We start from the raw sequence: 15989 nt of genomic DNA, 5'->3' as shown, positions 1-15989 counted from the left end.
GACTTGGCTCTTGGATGGCATTTCTGGACCTGCCCTGGGCTAAAGGGGAGCCCACTGCCCTGAAGGGTAAGTCCCTGATCTAGCAGCATCATCACGAGCTGACCAAAGAGCCCCTGGACCTTAAGGGAGCATCAGCAGTAGTCGAGTAGCACTCTTCATGGGCCTGTGGCAGTGGCAGTCATGGGGTGAGGCTCCTCTGCCTTTGGAAAAGGGAGGAAAGAATGGGAAGGATGCTGTCTTGTGGTTTGAACACCAGCTTAGTCACAGTAGAACACAGCATCAGGTAGATTTCTAGAATTTTTGACTCCAGGCTTTTACTCCTGGATGGCATCTCTGGACTTACCTGGAGCCTGGGGGAACCTACCACCCTCAAAGGAAGGACATAAGCCTGTCTGGCTTTGCCACTTACTGACTGCACAGCCCTAGGAATCTGAGTGAACATAAGAGATAGGTAGTAGTTATAGTGGGCCTTTGGTGAAACCCAGTGCTGTGTTGGACTCAGGTCTGACCCAGTACAGTTACAGTGGTGGTGACCACAGGGCTACTTGTATAATCCTATCCCCAGCTCCAGGTGGCTTGAAGCAGACAGAGACTTTGTTTGGGAGAAAGAACGGGAAGAGAACAAGAGTCTCTGCCTGGTAATCCAGAGAATTCTTCAGGATCTTATCCAAGATCACCAAGGTAGTACCTCTATGACTCGGCAAGGACCATAGTGTTAACTGGGCTTGGGGTGCCCCAAAATGCAGATATGGCTTAGATCAGAACATCCAAGCCCTTTCAAATATTTGGAAAGCATTCCCAAGGACAGGTACAAACAAGCCCAGACTGCAAAGACTCCAATAAATACCTAACTCCTTAATGTCCAGACACAGACAAGACCACCCAGGAAAACATGATCTCACCAAATAAACGAAATAAGGCATTAGGGACCAATCCTGGAGAAACAGAGATATGTGATCTTTCAGACAGATAATTCAAAATAGCTGTTTTGAGGAAACTCAAAGAAATTCAAGACACGACTGAGTGTGGTAGCTCACACATGTAATCCCAGCACTTTGGGAGGCTGAGCTGGGCAGATCACTTAAGGTCAGGAGTTCAAGACCAGCCTGGCCAACATAGTGAAACCCCGTCTCTACTAAAAATACAAAAATTAGCCAGGTGTGGTGGTGGGTGCTATAATCCCAGCTACTTGGGAGGCTGAGATAAGGGAATTACTTGAACCTGGGAGGCAGAGGTTGCAGTGAGCTGAGATCACACCACCGCACTCCAGCCTGGGTGACTGAACAAACTCCATCTCAAAGAAAAAAAAAAAGAAAAAAAGAAATTCAAGATACCACAAGAAAGGATTCAGAATTCTATCAAATAAATTTAACAAGGAGATTAAATGCAACTGGCATACTGAAGAATGCATCAGAGTCTCTTAAGACAGAATTGATCAAGCAGAAAAAATAACTCGTGAGCTTGGGCCAGGCACGGTGGCTCATATCTGTAATCTCAGCACTTTGGGAGGCCAAGGCATGCAGATCCCTTGAACCCAGTTCAAGACCAGCTGGGCAACATAGCAAAACCCCATCTCTACAAAAATACAAAAATTAGCTGAGTGTGGTGGCTGTAGTCCCAGTTTCTCAAGAGGCTGAGGAGACAGGATTGCTTGAACTTGGGAAGTAGGGGCTGCAGCAAGTCCTGATCACACCACTACACTCCAGCCTGGGTGACAGAGCAAGACCCCTATCTCAAAAAAAAAAAAAAAAGATAAAGAATTAGTGAGCTGAAGACAGGCTATTTGAAAATACACAGTGAGGGAAGACAAAGGAGAAAAGAATAAAAAACAATGAAGCAGGCCTCCAGGATCTAGAAAATAGCCTCAAAAGGGCTAATCTAAGAGCTATTGGCCTTCTAGAGGAAAAGAGGAAGTAGAGAAAGAGATGGGTAAAAACTGTATTCAAAGGGATAACAGAGAACTTCCCAAACCTAGGGAAAGATATCCATACTCAAGTACAAGAAGGTTACAGATCACCAAGCAGATTTAATCCAAAGACTACCTCAAGGCACTTAATAATCAAACTCCCAAAGGTCAAGGATAAAGAATGAATCCTAAAAGCAGCACAAGAAAAAGAAGCAAACAACATACAATGGAGCTCCAATATGACTGACAGCAGCCTTTTCAGTTGAAACTTTATAGGCCAGGAGAGAATGGCATAACCTACTTAAAGTGCTGAAGGGAAAAAAACAAATGCACACTAGAATAGTATATCCAGTGAAAATATCCTCCAAACATGAAGGAGAAATACTTTCTCAGACAAACAAAAGCAGAGAAATTTCATCAACACCAAACCTTTCCTACAAGAAATGCTAAAGAGAACAAACACTTTAGTGAGAAAGAAAAGGTCATTAGTGAGCAATAAGAAATCATCTGAAGGTACAAACTCACTGGTAATAGAAAGTAAACAAAAGAATATTGTACCTGTGGTATATAAACTACTGTTAAGTATAAGATTAAACAAGGAACCAATCAAAAATAATAACTACAATAACTTTTCAAGACAAACAGTATATAAGAACAGAAACAACAAAAAATTAAAAAGCCGGGGATTAAATTAAGGCATAGTCTTTATTAGTTTTCTATTCACTTGTTTATGTAAGCAGTGTTAAGTTGCTATCAGCTTAAAATAATGGGTGATAAGATAGTAAGGTAAGATAGCAAGTCTTACAGTAATCTCAAACCAGAAAACATACAATAGATACACAAAAAATAAAAAGCAAGAAACTAAATCATATCAGCAGAGAAAATCACCGTCACTAAAATGAAGACAGGAAAGAAAGAAGACCAGAAAACAAATAACAAAATGGCAAGAATAAGTGTTTACTTATTAACAATAACATTGAATGTAAATGGACTAAACTCTCCAGTCAAAAAACATAGAGTGGTGGAATGGATAAAAAATATAAGACCCAATGATCTGCTGCCTATAAGAAGCCCACTTCACTTATAAAGACAAACATAGACCGAAAATACAGGGATGGAGAAAGTTATTCCATGCCAATGGAAACCAAAAAAGAACAGGAGTAGTTATAATTGTATCAGACAAATAGATTTCAAGACAAAAACTGTAAGAAGAGACAAAGAAGGTCACTAGATAGTGATAAAGGGGTCAATTCAGCAAGAGGATATAACAATTTTAAATATACATGCACTCAACCTTGGAGCACCCAGATATACAAAGCAAATATTATTAGAGATAATGAGAGACATAGACCCCAATACAATAATAGCTGGAGACTTCAACACCCCATTTTCAGTATTGGACATATCTTCCAGACAAAAAATTAATAACAAAACATCAGACTTAACCTGCACTACAGACCAAATGGACCTAATGTATTTACAGAACATTTCATCCAATGGCTGTGGAAAACACAATCTTCTCTTTGGTACATGGATCACTCTCAAGAATAGACCAAATGTTAACTCATAAAACAAGTCCTGAAACATTCAAAAAATTGAAATAAGATCAAGCATCTTCTCTAACAACATTGGAATAAAACTAGAAATCAATAACAAGAGGAATTGTGGAAACTATACAAATATATGGAAATTAAACAATATGTTCCTGAATGAACAGTGGGTCAATGAAGAAATTAAGGACATTGAAAAATGTCTTGAAACAAATAATAATGGAAACACATCATACCAAAACCTATGGGATACAGCAAAAGCAGTACTAAGAGGGAAGTTTATAGCTACACGTGCCTACATTAAAAAAGAAGAAAAACTTCAAATGAACAATGCATCTTCAAGAGCAAACTAAACTAAGGAAAAAAGATGATCTAAATAAATAAAAGCAGAGATGAAAAAGGAGACATTACAATTGACACTGCAGAAATCCAAAGTCTCCTTAGTGCTTATTATGAACAAGTATATGCCAATAAATTGAAAACATCTAGAGGAAACAGTTAAATTCCTAGACGTATATAACCTACCAATGTTGAACAATGAAGGAATCCCAAACCTGAACACACCAATAACAACTAATGAAATTGAAGCTGTAATAAAAAGTCTAATAGAGAAAAGCCTGGGACCTGATGGCTTCACTGCTGAATTCTATCAAACATTAAAAGAACTAATACCAATCTTACTGAAACTATTCTGAAAAACAGAGGAAAAGGGAATATTTCCAAATTCATTCTATGAGGCCAGTATTACTCTGATACCAAAACCAAAGACATTCCAAAAAAAAAAGTACACTAGAGGCTTGATATGGTGTGGCTCTGTGTCCCCACCCAAATCTCACCTTGTAGCTCACATAATTCCCACGTGTTATGGGAGGCACCCAGTGGGAAATGATTGAATTATGGGGGTGGGTCTTTCCTGTGCTGTTCTCCTGATAGTGAACGAGTCTCAAATTATCTGATGGTTTTATAAACAGGAGTCTCCCTGCACAAGTTCTCTTTCTGCCTGCCGCCCTCCACATAAGATGTGACTTGCTCCTTCTTGCCTTCCACCATGACTGTGAGGCCTCCCCAGCCATGTGGAATTGTAAGTCCAATTAAACCTCTTTCTTTTTTAAATTGCTCAGTCTCAGGTATGTCTTTATCAGCAGCATGAAAATGAACCAATACAAGGCTAATATTCTTTTGAATACTAAATAAAAAAGAATACTATTCTTTTGAATACTGTTGAATACTAGCCTCTAGTATTCTTTTTTTTTTTTTTTTTTTTTTTTTGGTATATCATTGGTTTTGGTATCAGAATAATACTGGCCTCATAGAATGAATTTTGATGACTACTGAGGCAAAAGTCCTCAATAAAATACTGGCAAATTGAATTCAACAATACATTAAAAAGATCATTAATCATGACCAAGTGGGGTTTATCCCTGGGGTACAAGGGTGGTTCAACATATACAAATCAATCAATGTGATACATCATATCAATTGAATGGAAGACAAAAACCATATGAGCATTTCAATTGATGCTGAAAAAGCATCTGATAAAATTCAACATTCCTTCGATGTTTAGATGTCATTTAAATCCACGAGACCAGATTACTAAAAAAAGGATTCAGGATTAAGAGGAAGTGTGACACCTTTTTCAAAAATGTTACACACACATTGACACACTCCCCATACACACACACATACACAGAATAACTATATATATTGATGTGTATATAACCTCATCTACAGATGAGTGGTATTATGGTACTTTTATGTTGCTTTTTGGTTGACCATATTTTTCTGTTTTTTTAAAAACAGCATATGTTACTATGATAGGCAGAATAATGGCCTCCCAAACACGTCCACACCCAAATTCCTGGAACCTATGAATATGTTATGTTATGTGGCAAATAGGGAATTAAAGTTGCAGATGGAACTAAAGTTGCTAATCAGCTGACAAGGTAAAAAGAGTATCTTAGATTATCCAGGTGGATCCAATGTAATCACCAATGTCGTTTAATATGAAAGTGGGAGGTAGAAATGAACAGCAGAGTGACATCATGTGAGGATTCAATCCACTCTTCAGGTCTTTGAAGATGGAGTAAAAGGGCCATGGACCAAGGAATGAGGACAACCTACAGAAGATGGAAAAGGCAAGGAAACTGATTCTCTTCTAGATCCTCCAGGATGGAACAAAGAGCTACTGACACCTTGATTTTACCCCAGTGAGACCTGTGTCAGACTTCTGACCAATAGAACTGTAAGATAATAAATTTGTGTTAAGACAGTAAGTTTGCGGTAATCTGTTACCAGAACAATAGGAAACTAACACAGTTCTATGGTAAGAAAAAGTAAGCAAAAAAATCTTTTTTAAAAGATAAAATTCAGAATTTTTAAAATTTAATAAGAAATGCCTAATAACTACTCATGATTTATTATCTTTGCCATAACCTGTAACTTGCTTCCTTTTGCATTTAGATTTTTTCCTAACATCAGAGTCAAATTTGATTAATCCTTAATTTTACTAGTTATTGTGACGATCAGTGTTACATTCAATGCATTTATATGTCAGTTTCTAAATTAGATATAAAGTCAGCACATATACTAAAAACATTTAGTAAAAAGAATTATGTGCAAGATGAAATAAGTAATAATCACATTTTACCTTTTCTTCCATGCACAGATATTTTATCAGAATCATGTTAAATCTGAAGTTCAAAAGTAGTCTGAAATAACATGATATATATGAGATAGTAACCATTTTTGAGCATGGTAAATTTTTTAAACTATATATATGCTATAATAAAAATTAGGTGTCTGTAGTACATATCCTTCACATTTTTGCTGACAAATGCCTACTCTGTTCAAATAGCACCTCCTCAGAGATACATCTTCCCCCACCTTCTCCAGACAGTTAAGTGTTCTATTCAATGCTCCACAGTCTTTTGTTCCCATCTCAAAAATAGTATTTGTCTTCTTGTTTTCTAATTGATCTATTTATAGACTGCTCCCTACCAATTCTCATTGCTCAACTCAACTGAGTCTCCCAGAAAAAGGGCATATTTCTTCAGAAATGAGCACAGTGCCTGGCACACAGTAACCTTCCAATATTTTTTTTTTTTTGGATTCATGAATATATACTCTTATCTACTCTATGTAAACAATCTACTAAACTATAAAGAAAAGTTTGGGTAACAATCTTAACCTGTGTGACTGAAGGACCTTTACTAAAACGTTTTGCCTTCTAAGTTTTCTGTTTTGAATCAAGGCACCTTTGACATGTAACCAACCTTCCAAACAGAAAAACGTTAAGATAAGTTGGCAAGGAATCAAAATTCAGTAACAAAAGTTTTACTAGATGAAACAATGTCCATTTATAATAATGTAAGCAAATATTCTCTAAATAAATATTCTAGATTGCTTTAACATTTAAAATAGTGGTTTCTTACAATTTAATTGCAATCTTTCTCAGAAAATCCACACCAACTGTCTGATAAGCTAATGATTTATACTGTAGGTTTTATCACAATTGGGATTGCAGTTATCTGCCTTCTGATGCCAATGCAAATCTTAAAAGGCCTTTAAGTGAAAAGAAAGAACCAGAAAAAGGATGATACCATCTTACTGCAGTTCCTTTGCCAAAACCAAAAAGCTATCCAGATGTATGTAATTCTGGGTTTGACATCCTCAAACTTCTTCCCAGGGGACTAATTTTCTTGATTTCCCCCCAACTCTCTGGACCATCTGAATGGCAAGCAGCAGCAGCTACCTTCTACTGAGTGTTTATCACGTGTGAGGCATCATGCATGCATTTTTTCAGCTAATCCTCACAACAATCCTACAGTGGATGACATCCTATTTTAAAGGGGAGGCTCAACAGCATAAGGCTGATTCATCAAGGCCTCACAACTAGTGGCAGAACTTGGAAAAAACTATGGATTTCACAAATACAGATTTATATGGTGTCAACTCTAGAGAAAATAAAATAATCCTGTACATCTGAATATGCCTGATTATGGCTGGCTATTTATCTTTTTAATTATTTATTTTTTGCTTAGGCCAAAATGAAAAATTAGTTTCTATTTCCTGTGCTAAGTTTTTATCAGTAGGAGATCTCGATGTGTTAGGTGACAGAACAGACCACATTTTAAAATGTTTTTCGCTCCACAGACAATAATTCACTCCTGATAACTAAGTTCATAATATCTTTAACCCCATGAATTTATCCAATCAACCAGATTTTAAAGCAGCCCATAAATTTTTTAAGAGCCAATATAACTCAGCCTTGTATGAGCAGCTTTCTACCTTTATATACTGTCACAGGCAGAACAGACTAATTCCACTAAAACGGCAAAATCATGTAAGTAAAAAGAAGGATTTCCTACCTGCTCATGTAACTCAGCATCTTTTCCTGCTTTCTCATGGGAAGAAATCAAAGAACTAGACAAATAATCAAATCCGCTTTGGGCCCTAGGTTTGGGTGGGGCCATGTCTCAGTCCACCCAAGGTCCCCTCAGATTGCCCAGAGAGGCACTTGGGCCTAGAGCTGTGAGCAGAATGAATACCTTCCAAGACCAGAGTGGCAGCTCCAGTAATAGAGAACCCCTTTTGAGGGGTAGTGATGCACGGAGGGACTTGTAGCTTGCTATTGGTGGAGTTACTCCAGGCTGAACAGCAAATTAAAGACAACTTGCAAGAGATCAAAGCTCAGATTCACAGGTGCATAAGCCACCACCTGGAATGTCTTAGAAGCCATGAGGTGTGACTATATGAACAGGTGGACCTCATCTATCAGCTGAAAGAGGAGACACTTCAACAGCAGGCTCAGCAGTTCTACTGGTTATTGGGCCAGTTCAATTGTCTTACTCATCAACTGGAGTGTACCCAAAACAAAGATCTAGCCAATCAAGTCTCTGTGTGTCTGGAGAGACTGGGCAGTTTGACCCTTGAGCATGAAGATTCAAATGTCCTCCTCTTTGAAGCTGACACAACTGCTCTGTGCCAGACCATCACCACATTTAGGTCTCTCAAAACAATTCAAATTCCTGAGCACTTGACGGCTTATGTTAGTTCATCAAATATTGGGCCCTTCCTGGAGGAGAGGCTATATCTCAATGCCAGAGCAGAAGTCTGCATCCAGTATTGCAGCTGTCCCTCTCAGCAAATGGCTCCTTGGAAGCAAACCTGCCAGTGGTCATCAGGCTCCTTACACAGCACAAACCCCCAGCACTGGCTCACCAAAAAGCAGACCTTGGAGAACAGTCAGACTTCTTCCAGAGCCTGCAATTTCTTCAGTAATGTCTGGGGAAACCTAAAGGGCTTAGAAAACTTGCTCCTCAAGAGTCAGCAACAGGAAGTTCCTGAAAAACCAAGTTATCAAAAGTGTAACAGCCATTCCACTACTAGCTCTCCATTGAAATGGAAAAGGTTGAAGATCTAGAGCTTCCTGATCAAGATAAGATGAATCTGTCAGATTGGCTAGTGACTCCCCAGGAATCCCATAAGCTGGGGAAGCCTGAGAATGGCAGTCATGAAAGCAGTGAGTTTAAGCTCTTGTTCCAGTTCTATAATGTGAATGATTGGCTTGTCAAGACTGACTCCTGTACCAACTGTCAGGAAAAGCAGCCCAAAGGTACGGAGTTGGAAAACGTGGGCAATCTGAAGTGCCTGAACGACCACTTGGAGGCCAAGAAACCATTGTCCACCCCCAGCATGGTTACAGAGGATAGGCTTGTCCAGAACCATCAGGACCCATGTAAGGTAGAGGAGGTAGGCAGAGCCAATGAGCCCTGCACCAGCTTTGCAGAGTGTGTGTGTGATGAGAATTGTGAGAAGGAGGCTCTGTATAAGTGGCTTCTGAACAAAGAAGGAAAGGATAAAAATGGATGCCCATGGAACCCAAACCTGAGCCTGAGAAACATAAAGATTCCCTGAATATGTGGCTCTGTCTTTCTAGTAAAGAAGTAATAGAACTAAAGCACCAAGGTCAAGGGTTCCTTCTAGAATTGCTGATTCCTTCCAAGTCATAAAGAACAGCGCCTTGTAGGAGTGGCTTATCAGGCCCCCATACAAAGAAGGAAGTCCTAAGGAAGTGCCTAATACTGAAGACAAAGCTGGCAAACAAAAGCTAAAAAGCCCCATGAGCACTTCCTGGTGTCCCTTTAACACAGCTGACTAGGTCCTACCAGGAAAGAAGATGGGCAACCTCAGCCAGCTATCCTCTGGAGAAGACAAGTGGCTGCTTCGAAAGAAGGCCTGGGAAGTATTATTTAATTCACCTCTACAGGAAGAATATAACTTTCCCCCAGATCATTATGGCCTCCCTGCAGTTTGTGATCTCTTTGCCTGTAGGCAGCTTAAAGTTGGTAAGTTGATAAAAAGAAGTGGTTATATCGAACTCATCTACAGATGTGAAGGAATGGACAAGAGTTGAGCAGCCTTTCTGCTGATTATCACACATCATGAGCTGAGTGACTGAGGCTTGCCAAATCATTATGTTTCTGGGTTTGACCCGTTAGCTTAGTTCTTCCTCTGCCTAATTTTGAACTAGCAAAGCGAAGTGAGTCATCAGATTATGAGTTACTGTTTAAAAGAAAAATGTTGTTTATTGATGCTGAGCTGATTCAGTTCCTTCCTTCTTACAGAAGTGTTAATTCACCCCCACACTAGAAATGCAGCATCTTTGTGGATACATCTTTTTCACAAGCCTCCAAGGCTCCTTAGATCAGGTCGTTACAAAAAGTACATCAAAACAGTCTAGTTTTAAAAACGAAATATTTCTGTAATCGAAGTGTATTGATGTGTTCTCAAGCTAGTAAACTTCCCTAACATTTAATTCCCCTATAGATGCTTCTCTAGCTGTGGGTTTTCTTCTGTTAGTGGTCTGAAATAATGATTTTCCTGTTCTATTAACATATAGTGTATTTTGCACAAAAAATTAACTTGGCCAATAGTGATTACCAAAATATATATTAATAATCTTGGCAATTTTTGACATTAATTATCAAACATTTTAGATTACATGTTCTACATTATTCTTCTTCACTTGAAAGAAATTCAGCTACTGCAAATTTTTTCTTTCTTTCTTTCTGTAAATGTTATTAAAATATCCAGTGAGCTCTTTTAGAAGGGCTCCGTATTATTTCGAGACTATTTTTAAGGTAGTTCTAGCCTTTTAAAATATTCTACAGACCTGTGGGGTTCAAAAGAACCCCAGTAACAAATAAGCAAATAGGCAAAAGACATGTTGGAAATGTAGTATAGTATTTGAACCATTCACTATCATAGGGATTATTGGTGCATCCTGGATAATGGAAGCAGAGCTTGACACCTGGTGCTTTTAACCAGGGATAAAGTCGTCCTCTCACTGTAAGCACAGCATAACTGTACCTCCAAAAGTGACATTTTAGTGAACTTGTGCCTTGGGGTGTGTTCATTGAAGCTTTATGAAAACTACTGAGGTTTTCTCTATCTCCTTAAAGTTATGTCCATGCTTTAAAATGTCTCTGTAGAAGAGAAGTGGGGTTTATAATGTTTTTAAATTCTCTAAGATGTATTTGCTGCTTTCCAGACTTTGAAACTATTGAGCTTCTTAACTGCCTCTTATTGAAATACTTCTGGAGAAACTTCAGGGTCTCACAATATCATTGTCATACAGCTTCACTACAGTTCTCTGAACCACAGCTGAAAGAGTTTTGTATTATTTTTTAATTCCCTCCCCAGATATCATACAGAACTATTACAATAAAGGTGGTGGGCAAAAAACAATGTCAGGAGCCTTTCCAGTTATCTTAAGTTGCAGCTAACTCTGTAGTTTCTTTTTTGAGGCCAAATACACTGTATTTTACATTGTCAAAATATAATTTACATTAATCACTATGTTAATGAGTATTTAAAACATTATTTTGCATTGATGAATTTTGTATCTGCCTCCATTAAAAGCATAACAGCCATAAAATAATAATAATCAAATCAAAATGTTTCAACTAATTTTCAGGATTCCTGAGAATATGGCTTCATCCTACAATTTGTAAGCTAAGCACTAATAAAATACAAGAGAAATTCCCCAGCTTTACAAGATTCAGTAAGATACCTCAAAGTAGGCTATATCTAGTGTATTAGTCTGATTTCACGCTGCTGATAAAGACATACCTGAGACTGGGTAATTTATACAGGAAAAAGGGTTTAATGGACTTACAGTTCTACATGGCTGAGGAAGCCTCACAATCATGGCATAAGGCAAGGAGGAGCAAGTCATGTCTTACATGGATGGCAGCAGGCAAAGAGAGAGCTTGTACAGGGAAACTCCTGTTTTTAAAACCATCAGATCTCATGTGACTCATTCACTATCATGAGAACAGCACAGGAAAAAGACCTGTCCCCATAATTCAATCACCTCCCACCAGGCTCCTCCCATGACACATGGGGATTGTGGGAGTTACAATTCAAGATGAGATTTGGGTAGGGACACAGCCAAACTATATCAGTTATCTTTGTATTTATAGCACAACTATTTGCTCACAGAATTAATGAATGTATGCCATAATTCTGCATGGGTCAATAACTCTACTACACTGATTACTCAGTTAATTGATGTTTATAAAATGTACATTTTTTTCCCAGATTTTACAGTAATATATATTTACTTTAAGGACTTTCTTTTTAAACTGATTTCAATATATGGATATTTTCCTTCATTAAAAATTTGCTCAGCAGCAGCAGTCTGACTTGGGATATTTATCTTGAAATTGATCCAATGAATATTCTCAATTTCAATAACTACTCTGGCAAGAAAAAGCATACAGAATTTCCAAAATCAATACAGTAGATCAGTGTCTGCAGTACAGCACAATTCATACAGGCATTGCAGTGTTGTATCATGTGTTTCCATTTCTCAATGCTAACCGAAGATAAGCTGTCAAATGCCATTAATCTGTTTACCACATTCCACTCCTCCTCTCCCCCAACAGAAGGCTTTATTTTCTCTTTTTCAAATAATTTCAGAAATTTTGTAGAGCAGGATGACTTCTTAAATAAGCAACTTTTAAATAGGTTTTAAATAGGTCACCATGAGTGAAGAGTAATAAAGAATGAATACTAAATTCATGAAGGGATTCTCTAAAGTTCTCTGTCCACTTTACCTTTTATCACTTTTCCAGTAAGATTCAGATTTCCAAATTTCCACTTTTAGGCTTAAATGTGCTTGTGAAGTCTCTATTTTTCTAAATTCCATCACCATTAAATGTTCTGATACATTCCCACTGCTACCACCCTATTTCAAATTTAGAGTTGAACTAGGAAGCTCTGAGACCAACTATGATACCCGGGTAATTTCTCATATTCTCAAAGTTCCTTCACTTACAAAATGAAAACATTAAGATCTACGTATCAGGGTAGTGGTGAGTATGAACGAGACAGTATGCATGAGAGAGCCTGGGACAGGGCCTGGCATCAAGCAGGTGCTAATCGCCTCTAAGAAACGTTCCTCTTTTCTCTCTCCTTCCTCGGTCCTCCTTCCAGACTTCACAGCAAGACTCATCCTGAAAGGTGAATGTGATCTCCTTACCCTCCTACTCAAATTCCTCCAAAAGTTCACCGTACCCTAGGACAGTGGTTCTCAAAGTGTAGTCCCCAGACCAGCAGCACCTCTTGCACTTGCCTTTCCAAACTTCCTCTAAGGAGAGTTTACTTACTATCTTCCAAACCTGCCACTCTCCCAACCCCAAGATTTAACTCATCTTTTACATCCTTCTCCCTCCATGATCTCTCTCCTATACTACTCAGCTTAAAATCTTTCCTGACGATCCCGATCTCTAGGACTTTTTCTGATCTCTAATTCCAATTATTTCTGCATACAAAGAGTCTTCATCTTACGATGGGGTTTGTGTCTGATAAACCCACTGCAAAGTCAAAAAATCTTTAACTGAACCATTCTGTAAGTGTAGTACTGTACTAAGGTGAAAATCTGCAGAGGTCACAAACTAGTTGCACCTGGCCCACCCAGAGAAGGTGTGGGTTAACTAAATTGGTTGCAAGTAACATTAAAAATCAAGAAAAATTACGCAAAAATACAGATCTTTGGCCTGTGTTGGAGACAATCGGATCTGCGTTGGAGAGACCCACATTCCCATGTGGCAACAATCAGCTAAATGGTAAATGTTTCAAGCATTCACCAGCTCTTTCCATTCTAAATAAAGGTTTTCTTTTGACATCAAATATCTCAAATGGTGATTTACATTTCTTATGGTTATGTAACTTCATGCTTATTTTTTCTCTCCTAATAGGATACAGACCTTAAAGTACCTGTCCCTGTCTTTGACTTTTTAAAAACCTCTTGTTACCCTGAACACAAACCAGTATTTAGTGCAAAATTATTGTAAAAGAATATTCTGAACATTGTAGACAACCGCAAAATGCTGAATAATCCACACAGTTTTTCTGGAAACTTTTGGCTTTCTACCAAGTTGGAAAAGTTTTATTTAGTTTATGTTTTCCAAACATATGGATTAGGGTACAACTCTTAAGACAGATAATAAACATTTTTTATCATATTATTTTGGTTTAGGTTGTCTTTCATTTTCTAATGAGAAATACGTATGAAGACAGCATGCCCTCTGCTGAGATTTAGCCCTAGTCCGGCACAGCATGTGACAGAACCTAGATACTGTTTGTAACTTTTAGTTTGGATCCTACTTTTATATCCTCGATTTTATTTCCCGGAAAAGAGTTTTAATTTCACTCTTTGGTAGAAGTCATAATGGCTTTCTCCGACCCGGCCTCAGGTTAACCATTCACCTGGTTTGGCAGCGACAAAAGATGAGCCACTTTAACAAAGCTGCCTTGCTGTGGCTCAAAAATAACCTGAGAAACCTAACCAAAATGAGAATTTTAAAACACTGTTTACGTACGGGGCCTCTGTTAAACCTTCCATTTTAACCCATTTGCCGACTCTTGCCTGTCCACACATATCCGCACCCCTAACATCAATATCAGGAGAATATTCGATAATACTCTCCTTTTCCTTCCCCCACCCCAAATCCTCCAGGCGGCGCCCCGGAGGACCGCGCTGGCCCCCCCAGCGGGAGGGCGGCCATAGGCGGGAGCCCAGGCCCGACTCCCTAACGCCGCGCGCACTCCCCACACTCACCCTCCCGAAGTCACGGAAGTGCCGCCTGACCCCGCCCCTTCCGCCGGATCCTCCCACGCAGAAGCAGCGCCGACTGCAGGCGCGTGGGGCCCGTAGATCGCCTGGGGCCGGGTGGCGGCGCGGGGCATGGCCAGGGTCCCCGCGGACGTGGCCGCGCAGTTCCGGCGTGTGGCGGAGAGCGCGTGAGCGTGAAGGCCTCCCGGCTTGCGGCAGGCTGCGGAAGCTCTACGCCGGGAAGTTCTCTGGCGGGGGAGGGGAGGGCGATTTACGGCCTTTAGGGTAGGTTTTGCCGTTTTTAAGGTCCACATGGACTCTTTCGCCTCCGAAGTTCGAGGGTAACTTTCGTTCCCTCCCGGCCTTCGCGACACCCTCGAGTCGGACGGAGGCCGAGTTCTGCCGTCAGCCCCTAGCAGCCTGGGGCCGGGACCCCCGGAGCCCCTTCTTCCGTTCTTTGGAAACTTATAATGTGGGGTGAGGGAGAGACGCGTTACGTTTTACAGACCGGTGAATTTAAAGACATTCAAGCTTCTCATAGTGATTTGAAGAAATGCTCAGCGTTCGGCCGAAATAGAGTTTTACGTTTTTAAAGCATGGCGTGGTTTTTAAAGGTTGAAGTTCCCACAATTTTTTTTCTCTTGAAAGGCACCCATTCGTTTTGATTAGTATTTCTTAACATGCACCCAAAGCCAGGACTCAGCCTCACTGCTGCAGGGATGTCCACGGGAAGTCCCGAGGGGGGAAAGGCACACGCCTGAAATGGCATAATATTTGCTACCTCACTGCGTGGGCGGAGTGGTAACTAATTTTTAAAAAACCTCTTAGATGATGTAATAAGTAGTAAAGCCGTTGTATGCTATTCTAGAATTTTTGAGAACTTAATCACCCAAATGTTTGCTATAATGTGATAAAGATAGCATCCATAGGCAGCAGCCAGGATCGAATTATGACAAGTAGATATGGTTATAAATGGGGGCCATGCAGTATAATTAGTATATGGAACCAAGATGTCAGTCCTCACAGAATTTGTGTAATGACATGCATTTGGGAGGCTTCAGGCCTTTTCAGCTGTTAGATACAGGTTGATTCTTACTGAATATGGAATAATAAAAAATGAATTACTGGTCTCACCATTTTCATTATTACTTACTATTTGGACTAAAAGACTACCACTTTTACTCCAAAGAGTGAGTGTAGACTCAATAGTCAATGACAGAAAATTAAGCACAAGTCTAAATGAAGCCGAGGATCTAGTGGAGAGAACATAGAATCAGACCTTTCAAATCTCAGTTATTGAACACAAACAATCACAGTTCTTGAGACGTTTTACTTCCTTTCTTTAAACTTGGCGTTGCTCATCTGAACAAGTGTTTTGGTAAGGGTTACGTTTCATGAAAGCCCAGTTTGT

General features: G+C 39.4%; 1 protein-coding gene and 1 pseudogene across 1 annotated transcript in view; one reads left to right on the top strand and one right to left on the bottom strand.

Annotated features, from left to right (window-relative positions):
• The window catches only part of MMAA (methylmalonic aciduria (cobalamin deficiency) cblA type), a 36083-nt gene extending 20382 nt beyond the window's left edge, over positions 1–15701 (bottom strand). Inside the window, exon 1 of the mRNA XM_025386798.1 lies at positions 14585–15701. The gene's annotated coding sequence lies outside the window, so the exon portion shown is untranslated. The remainder of the gene's footprint in view (positions 1–14584) is intronic.
• LOC112625498 lies at positions 7906–9909 on the top strand (annotated as a pseudogene).
• Positions 15702–15989: the final 288 nt, after the last annotated feature.

Source organism: Theropithecus gelada, chromosome 5, assembly GCF_003255815.1.
Source record: "Theropithecus gelada isolate Dixy chromosome 5, Tgel_1.0, whole genome shotgun sequence".
In the NCBI taxonomy this organism is placed as follows: domain Eukaryota; kingdom Metazoa; phylum Chordata; class Mammalia; order Primates; family Cercopithecidae; genus Theropithecus; species Theropithecus gelada.
This window is presented reverse-complemented; position numbering and strand designations above follow the sequence as displayed.